The sequence below is a fragment of the Aphis gossypii genome, chromosome 1 (assembly GCF_020184175.1).
Source record: "Aphis gossypii isolate Hap1 chromosome 1, ASM2018417v2, whole genome shotgun sequence".
Classification (NCBI taxonomy): Eukaryota; Metazoa; Arthropoda; class Insecta; order Hemiptera; family Aphididae; genus Aphis; species Aphis gossypii.
The window spans coordinates 8,227,723-8,238,518 of NC_065530.1; the positions used below are offsets into that span (position 1 = coordinate 8,227,723).

At 25.9% G+C, this 10,796-nt stretch overlaps 1 protein-coding gene across 1 annotated transcript in view; it reads right to left on the reverse strand.

The window, feature by feature from the left end:
- The window catches only part of LOC114131055 (lysosome membrane protein 2-like), a 29,092-nt gene extending 20,875 nt beyond the window's left edge, over positions 1-8,217 (reverse strand). Inside the window, exon 1 of the mRNA XM_027996177.2 lies at positions 7,760-8,217. The gene's annotated coding sequence lies outside the window, so the exon portion shown is untranslated. The remainder of the gene's footprint in view (positions 1-7,759) is intronic.
- Positions 8,218-10,796: the final 2,579 nt, after the last annotated feature.

The window sequence follows — 10,796 nt, forward strand, 5'->3', positions numbered from 1 at the left end:
TGTGCAATATGTCCTCAAGGTTAATTCTACATTTATAAAATCGTAATATTATAAAATATTTATAAAACAGATTATTACCTGCCCAATAAAATATTTACAATGAATTATGATATCAGTGGAGTAATTTGGTCGTTTGTTGGGGGATGAAATGTTTTTACATTTTACCTGTAACCCATTAACCCCTTTTAACCCCCCCCCCCATAAAAATTGTATTTATCATGAGCATCTACTTTCAGTGCAATAAGTATATTTACGCATGAGACACGGAAACAAATAATTACAAAATATTCAATAATATACAATAATATTACTAAATAAATGTAGATAACCAGTCTTTTTTAAAAAAAAAAAAAAAAGGTGCCCCCTCTTACGATACCCAAATCGCCCCGTAATTACTCCACTGTATGATATAACTATAATCTGAGTTTAAAAAATGAAATGAAATTTAAATTTTCTATTAATAACAATACAAAAATATGATCCTAATATTTAATATATACTATATAATATTAGAGTAAATAACATAATCAAGTACATTGTGTCATGACAGGATCCAGAATTTTGACTTTCAAAAGTTCGGATCCGGACCGTGGTTCGCCAATTGCCAACCCCTGGTATACACTATACAAGAATATTACTAATTGATACAACAAAAAATCAGTTAATGTAATTTACTCTTTTTGACAATTTTACTGTATAGGTATAGATGACACTAATATAAAGATTTTGTGAAGATTTTAAGTGTTTACAGTGATTAGTTTTTGAGTTACAACCACATAAAAAAATCGATTTGGTTGGAAACTAGTTTTGCTTAAAAAATCCCGTTTTCCGTCACTTTTTTTTTGTTTTTCTCGATTTTTTTGAAAACTGTTGGATAATGTTTACTTTTGACATCTACAATGCACCAAGGATATTCACTTTGCCATCGGAAACTACCCCCTAAGTTAAAATCTATACATTCATTACTTCGTTTCGAATCTAAAAAAATATGGCCCTGTGAGTACGCCCCTCGTGTGAGTAATCTTAAGAAAAATATTCACAGAATACCAGTATTAATATAAAATCAATGATACCATAACTTAAAAAAACGTCTTAGCAGCATGTGTTGTCATTTTTTTCTTACAAGTACATAACATTGTAAATTTACGTTCAGAAATTCTCATTAAGCTTTATAAGTCAACCTAACCTAGCTTTGTTAGTTCAGAAAGGATTTACGTATCTATAATCAAACTTGAAAGTAATAACATATTTTTTGAATTTTGGATTTTTTGAATTTTGGGTTACGAGCATTTTTATATTGTAATATTTTACATGCTTATAACAGTTATAATAACTTAGTTCAAAATTAAAACATCAACATAAATCTTAAGCAAACCATAGAATATATTGTCACATTTAAATTTAATAAGTTAATTTAATTTGATATTAAAACTAATGAAACTAAATGAATATTGCTGAACAAAAGTTGTTGCATTATACCCCTATAAGACGGTGTATATGAGAGTGAGATTTACGTAGTGCCGTTTCTAGTTAGCTGTTCATATTACTTGTGCGTCTGAAATTAAAATCAGTTGGTAGGTACCGTAAACTGGTGTAAGTTACTTCCGAATAATAAAAGTTCAGAAAATGTTATATACGTATTTCATCCAAGCATACCAAACATCGATTTTTACACGTAGCTCGTGTTTTTAACTATTTATTTTGGTCAAGGTATGTGGTTTTTTTTTTGCATTGCTCGTTTTATTATTTTTATGTAATAATTATTTCCAAACTAAATAATATATTATGATAAAAATATTTACATATTTATTTAATTTATCTTATGCACAATATGACAATATGAAAAATAATCTTAGTTAAATTAATTGACACCCATTTTTAAACTAACATTTCTCATTTAGCCTAAATTAGCCTAGTTTGATATGAGGTCATCAACTATTTCCTATTCAAAAAATGAAATTGCAGTCCTTAAAAATCAATTGGTAGACAATTTGTATAATCGTTTTTAACATCAAAAAATTTGGTAAGTATCTATCTATTATTGTATACAATAATAAATTCTACCTCTTTAAAATAACAAGAAATAAATATAAAAGCAAAAAATGTATTTAATATATCTATTGTAATGTGTTAAATGAATTTCCAATATAGGTATGTAAAACTATTCTCAAGTGAAAAAAATATGTATAAAGAAAAATACATAGGTATTTAACGTCTTAACTTATAAATAATCTGCAAATATTTGTTTTTATTACCTATTGACTATTAACGACGTATAATAATAATAAAATAATGACTAACAATATTGTTTATTTACTTTACTATAAGCAGTATAACCTACTATAAGTAGTTAAATACTTTAATATAAATATTTATTTCATAATTTGTATTAATGTTAATTGTTCAACTTTACGGTGAATAGATTGTTTTTATAAAATTTATTGTATCTACTTAGTTCGATTATGTTGGTTATAATTTTAACTAGACTTTAAACCCTACTTTTAATAAAATTACGAAATAATATGATGATTGATGAGTCATTAACAATTTATCAGTACTTGTTAAGTGCCTTAATTTTGCACGAAAATATCGTAATAGTAAATTCAAAATAAAATGTACAATAAATAATAAATAATAATTTTAACCTTCATATTAAGTTTATGACAAAGAAATATTTTATTATTTAGGTATCATAAAAAACACGGTTAATATTGTGCATGTTTTTTTATAATGGATTATCTATAACGAAATTTTAGAAAATGTAAGCTACTTACCTCAATAGTCAATTTGCTAGATGTACGTATAATAGGTATATGTAGCTCACCACAAGGACGTCCACAATTATTTAGGTAGAGAAACAACAATTTTTTAATCTTCGAAATATGTAGAATTTTATTCTTATTGTATATTTTTATACAATAACTGATAATCTGTTTTTAAATTATTTTAATATCAATATAGGTAGTTTATAACGGAATATCTTTCATAAATATAAATCAAACATTCAAAAATATTATGTATATCACAAGTATACATTTTAAAATAACAATATAAACTAATATATAATATAATATATTATCACAACTCCTAATAAAAACACAAGACACGATTGCAGTTACCGATAGCAATTACTACAAATTTTGTTATATACATGTAAATTTATATCCGTAGTAGTATGAATAACAAACCCGTTTAGTTCTACATATATACAGTCTACATTCATATATTTATATATATATATAATGTATATAATACATTATACAGAATGATACATCAAACATGCTTACCTCTATTTTCCCATTAATTAGTAATGAATTTATCCAAATGCTGATTTTTGGAATTTGTAGATATAGGTACTTAAAAAAATTGTGTATAGTGATATAAACTCTGTTTTTCAAATGATAACCTAACCTAACCATCTTCCTGTCCATTTATAATTGGGTATATACTATACTACTATAAGTTATTTAAAGAATAATGTTTCAAAAACATTGATATACTTAATTAAAAATTTGAATAGTTATTCAGTTATAATAATATTTATATTAAGGATTAATGGTATATTATAGTAATATAAAATAGATGTAATATCAGATCTATTATATTTAATTATTCGTTTATTCTTGAACCATATTTTTAAGTTATAAATATTGATAGATTTTTATAAACGACTATAATTTTCAAATTAACATAATTGCTATATTTAGCGAAATAGTTGTAAAAAAGTCTTAACATTTTGAATTTATAGTCTTTAATTATATTTTAAATAATAGCATTATTGAAAAAGAAAAAGGGGGTGAACATGTTTGATGAATCACCCTGTATAGTAAACGTAGTCAATTTGGTTGATATTATGGCTATAGTTTACTTTATAAAAATAAAAAATATAAGGTTTAATAATAATGACCTTGAAAAACTTAACCTGAGTGTAGACAAGAAATTCATTTTAGATTCTGAGTGGAGTTGAATGTATTGATTTTACAATGATATATTATTTTTTATTTTTTATTAATCATCACTTTTTCGAGCAATAAAATTGCTTTAATTTTCAATTTTGAGTTGGCTCTAATCTAGTTAGTACAGGAAGGTCAAAAGTAAAAATAAAAATGAACAAAAAAAGGAAATTTTTGTGCTAGACTATAGTTTTCGACAAAATTGATTTCTTTATTTTGTTATAATTCAAAAACAAAAAAACTGTAGAAACCTTAATTTTTTTTAAGTTCTTTATAAAGTTTTTAAACTATTTAGAGACAGTTGAAATTTTCAACTTTTTAGTTTAATTTTTTTTTTTTTTAATGCCAATACAATTATTTTTACTTGGTTGAAAAATATCGCTTAAAATTTAATACAAGTTTTCACAAGAGTTTATTTTACATATTATGTAAAAAAACATTAAAAGTATATATTATTTCCAAAATTGGAATTTTGAAAAATTTCGTCAAATTCGCAAAAATTTACCGTATACATTACGCAATAACATTTTTAAAATATGTAGATTCATTTTAAATTTTTAAAACATTACCTATTTATACCATTACCATGAACCTATTCACACAATTAAATGGTAGGATGTTATTGATAAATAATATGGATAAATAGTTCATAACAATAATATAATATGGTATAAATATATACCACTTCTTAACCCCCTAATATTTGAACAATTCAAGCGTTTCAAATTCCAATTCATTTACCTCTGCTTGATTTCCAAAGCGCCATGATACGTCACAAACCTTGTTATACACGAAAACCTTAAAGTTTCCTCCATCAATATAAGACTGCAGCCAATTACTAATACTTCAATATAAGAATATAAGATACAAGGTAACTCAAATCTACTCATATTCCAAATACACCCCAAATCACTTCCTGGTAACCCAACCAGACTCTTCAACCGGAACTGGTAAAGAGATCTCATACTTTGTGACTTTTATAAAATTCATGTACAGATGGCTCTTCTGTGAACCTCTTTTTCATCGTCAGCTTTTTTGATTCTCTCTCTAATTTATTCACTGTACTTATAGCATAGATTGTAATCATTACAAAAAACGTTATTTGATATATATTATTATAATTATTAAATATTTATGATATTATGCGATGTTTTTTTTAACCTACTGTAGTTCAAAGAGTAAAATAAAGTTACATCAGTAGAAATATTAAAAAATATAATATTATGAAATGTACTTAATAATATAGGGTAGGTGTGGCAACTAAAAGTTACTAGAGGGTTAATTTGTAGAACTTTAAAAATTGTGTTTGTTTTTTCAAAATCTAATGGTTATATAAAAAAGATTACTTATAAAGTATATTTTTGAAAATTATTTATAATTATGAGTGGTCGTGAATTCGTGTGCTATAAATACACAAAATAAAAATACACTCGTTTGATAAATTTTTATTTTTAATTTTTATAAATAACACTGTCATAAACTCGCATACGTAAAAAATTAAATATATAAACAGTATAAGCAAAAAAAAGAAATATTACTTTAAGAAATCATGAATTTTCGAAAAGTTAATGACAAAAACTATTTATAACAAGGGTGGATTGTAGACAAAAAAATTCTAAGGTTTAGACTCAAATTGACTACTTTTATGTATATTTTAAATTATATGGTTTCATACTTTTATAAAGGTACAAAATAAATATAAAAAATCTTTAGATAGGTAATTATTTTTTTCAAAGTTAGAAAAATCATTTATTTCTATGCTATAATATTCTTTTAATCGTTACCAGTTGCAGCATTATGTAATTTCCCATTGAGTAATTTGCCTATAATATCTATTTATTATGTATATTTACCAAATCCCTATAGATCAGTTAATTTATAATTAAAATACGAGTACATACATAAAATAATATGTAAACTAATTTTTGCTTTAATCAATACCTATTACGTATTTACTTATATTATATTTTATTAGTGTTTTGGGGTTAATCTTTTCATAAAATAATATTATTGTTTTGTACTTCCGTATTTTTAGTATTATTTTTAGTATAGTTAAATACAGATTTGCAGTTATTGTGATATTTTATTAATTTGTTTGGACAAACATGTATAAAAACTTTTACTGCAATCTTATTTATTTTATTATACATTAATAAAAGTATATATTAATAGAACAATATAATTCCATCTATAGAAGTTATAGACACAAATATGGGATGCATTTACAGAGCCGTATTTACGCCTAGACCGGCAAATTTTGTAAGAAATGGAAAAAAATCATATAAATATTTACTGCATTTTTTTTCTTGGGATAGGGGCAACATATTTAAAAAGGCCTAGGGTGGCATTTGTTCCAAATCTGGCATTGTGCATTTGTATACTTAAATCTCCTACCACCAGCAAAAAAAAAAAAAAGAAAAAATGTAGTCTCATCGAAAATATTTCAGGAAGAAATGAAAATATAGTTAAAACAATTACTATGGAGCAATAAATGGGGAAAAAAATAGTTACCTAATAAGTATATTTATGTATTGTCGACTAAGTACTATAATTCTATAGTCTATTATAGTATTACCATTTATTATATTATAAATTATAAATAAGTATTATTTGTACTAAATAACAGTGTTTATAAAATGTGTAATCAATGATAATATTATGTTTACCATATTATACACTACGAGTATAGACACTGGTCAGTATCTCGGCAATTCATTTCATATCAATACCAGTTCTAATACGTCATAATATAGTGGTGCAATCCTGAATATTTGGTTCCTACCTAGGTATTTGCTTGTTATCGTTCCGCCATCGTGCTATATAAAATGTATAATTTTTTTAAGTAATGGAGAAGCAATGAAAACATTTGTATCAATTACTTATTTTTTTTTCAACACATATAAATATATAATTATGATTGTTTCATTTACCAAACACTGAGTTTCAAAGGGAGAGGGTCTGAATCTTGGATTTTAATTCGTTTAATTCCATAGAATTAAATGTTAATATAGTCTTGTCTCGATAACTCGAAAACCTCGATGATTCGAATTTTGGATTTGTCCCTAGTGAATTCTTATACACTCAGTGCAATGTTTGTAACTCGAAAAATACATTAGTCGAATTAATTTTTACCTCCCTTGAAATTTGGGCTATATATACTTGACTTTATTATAGGTACTTCTTATTTCTATGATATTATACGTATTAAACTGAACCCAAGCCCTTTCCCATCTACAATTTTAAACACATATGCATTTATATACATAATTGACGCTCATACTTATTATACAAAATTTTATATTGCTCAATATTATGTTTTATATAATAAAAAACATAAAATAGCTTACTAGGTACCTATTAATAATGTTGAGATTAGATAAATATTGTAGCAATATAAAAGTATAATAATATATATCATCTCGTGTATCATTACCTATGCCTTAGGTACTCCTTAAATATTCTTAATATACCTATCTATATAGATATACAATAAATTATAATACCTTGTGCCAACTGGCAACTACCTAGGTATACTGAAATATTATATAGTATGTTATTAATACCAATACACTATATTCTAATGTTGAATTTCTATGTTTACTAAATCGTTAAAACTTATGAACGTCGCATAGTTGCTATACGAAATACAAATCTAACAATACTAAAAATATTTATATACTACCTATAAAACTGTATACAGCAGATATATGCGTTGCTTTTATATTATATCAGGGATGTGATTATAACGTAAATGCGATATTATAGACACACGATGAAATTTAAATACGTAGGTATAATGTACTTACAATAATATTATATTCATGTATTTTTACACGGATCGTTGATGAGATTTTTGGAAAACAACAACAAGACTTCACTGCATGCGTACTTCATGTCTTCAATCGCCGCGTCGTCGTCAACGTGCAATGTTATTATTGTTTATTTATTATTACTGGTTTTTTTTTTTTTTTTTAACGGTGTTCGACCGAGACGATCGAGCCCTGCAACAACATTAATAATATTGTAATATTTAACACACGAACACGCACAATAACTGTTAAGCAGCCGGCACAACCGACGGACATGCGTCGTGTATCGCGCGCTTGAATGTTTATGGTGTGTGTGTGAGAGAGAGTTTGTGTGCGTATATTATTATGTGTGTATGCGGTGCACAGTGCACTGTCGGAGAGCACATGGAAAATGGGCGGACAACGATGACGGTTGCACCCGGCACCCCTACTGCAGTCGATCTGCCGACGACCACGACGCCACGTTGTCGGAGACGAACCCTATTTAACACGAAAATGATAATAATAATATCGCGTCACATTCCGGGCGGAAGCCGAGTCTCGTCCGTGACGGGCTGTTTAGGACAGCCGGCCGTTCACAAAATAATGTATTACCTCCTACCTCTGGTGTCCATCCACGCAAGGTCGTTTTCTTTTCGAATAAACAATATACTTACATGTATATGTGTTTATTTTATACAGGGTGATTCACCAAGCATATATTTAACCTTTTTTCCTTCAATAGTGCAGTTATTTAAAATCTGATTTTCAGAATTTTTAACTATAAGTATACAATATAGATGTATAAATTACCTATGGACTATATGAGTTCCGTCTTTACACTAAGGGCAGGTGAGGCACAAATCCAGGTTCTCCGACCTGATGGGGCCCCCAACCGTCGGAGGCTCAAAAAATATCATTTACATGTTTACATTATTAACATACTAGCGCTCTATCTTAACTAAATATTTGGCCGTTAGACTTAAAAATTAAATTATAATTTAAAAACAGTATTAAATTTCATTAATTCAACATTTAAATTAAAATATTAAATAAATGCGATTATTACTTTTTATAGCGTTACATTTGATTTATAATATGTGTTAGAGTTATTAGGTATAACGTATATACGTGGCTATGTTATTAATACCTAAATTTTACTTTAAAGATTGTACATATATTTTTAACAACAATATCGTTGTATATGGATGGGTGTGTAGAAATTGGGTGTAATTTTTCAAAAAAGGTGGTGCAGACATGCAGCCGTAGGACAGTGTGGTTTCACAATTACCTATTGTATTTTTATCGGTTAGTGATCTAATTCTAAGTTTCTATAGATATAATCATCTTATGGATAGCACACGACGAATATTGAATGATTTGAGAGACATAATACAATATGCCATAAACTAAAGCGGACTGTCTTAGGTGTGGTATAAAAGATATTAGAACACTGATTATATATATATATATACATAATTGGACAATTTTTAATTTTTTTTTAAATAATATAGCATCAAGAGTTTAAAATTATAATTTAATACCTATAACTTATAAGCAAAAATAAAAATAACGGAGAAGTCATTTTGCGATATAGTAGAATTCGAATGTATCGTGTCAATTTTCATTGATTAGTGCCAGTAGGTATAGGTATCGATTTTGTCAATACGAGCGTGCTCTGTAAATATAAAGTACCAATAGAAAATTTTGATTTCTCAATTTCTAAATTATTATAAACATATATAATATCCAACCAGAAACCGCTTTTTAAGTTTAAAATTAATATATTTTTATTTCTTCAAAATATGATAACCACCTAAATATAATAAACAATACGAAAAATACACATTACACATTATTGCAAAACCAATATATTATACCTACGCTTCGCTAAAAATCTAAAAAAATGTACTAATAGATAGAAGCTTCGTAATCTAACCTTCCGGGCCATGAATATCGTATTTCAGAATGCATACCAAACTATCCCATTTGTTAACTAAGCCACTATATGTATAGTGATGTGTAACTTGGGCACAAATTACGGGTATGTCTTGTACAATATAATAAGTTATTGGCAAAAACTGTTTTATTGAAAAACGCTTGATTTTCAGAAATATGTTAAGTGAATCGTGAATGCTGGAATTTGATTTGTTTTTTATTCATATTTATCATTATTTTCATTTAGTGTTTAAATACTTAATTTATAAATAAATAAAATGTTAATGGCGCATAAGTATAACTTAATAAAAATCACTGCTTGTGTTATAATAAAAAACATAACATCATAAATTCATAAATTATTTTTAATTAGAAAAAAAATGATTGAAAAACTATAATAATTTATAAAACGTACCTAACATATCCATTAGTTACCAAAGAAATAAACTAAAATTATTTCTATAAGTGCCAAAAGCGAAAAAATTACCTTTTTTTTTAAATGCCAATTTTTTACTAATAAAAAAATTATATTTTTTATTTATAATTATGTATATTGTTTCATTGTTTACGTAAATAAATTATAATGGTAAATGAGTAGACAATAGTTAATGGGAATAACCGTACTTACGCTTATCGAGAATGCCAACTTCCTGATTACTGTAATAAATATGGATACCTACTATCTACAAAACTACTAAAAGTTGATGCATTCAAATATAATCTACAATAACCAATAGTTAATATATGTTATGTATTATTGATTAATATAATTTAACATGTTTTAATTACTATTTTTAAGACGTTAAATATATCTAAATATGTAATAATAAAATGTGCTGGGTGGTTCTTATATAACAGTAAATATGTATTCCTTGCCTAATTTTTTTTTGCATTATTTAAAATCATAACAAAGTAACATTAATAAAATATATTATTTTTTACTATTTAATACAGTTCATTATTTTAGAGTTGGTTTATCATTTGAATTATAGATTTATAGTATACATTTTTAATATCATACTCATAAGCAGAATTTTTCCTTAGATTCTGAAAATTATATCAAAATTAAATATCTTAAAAAAACGTAATTAATTAGTAATATGTAATTAATATAAGG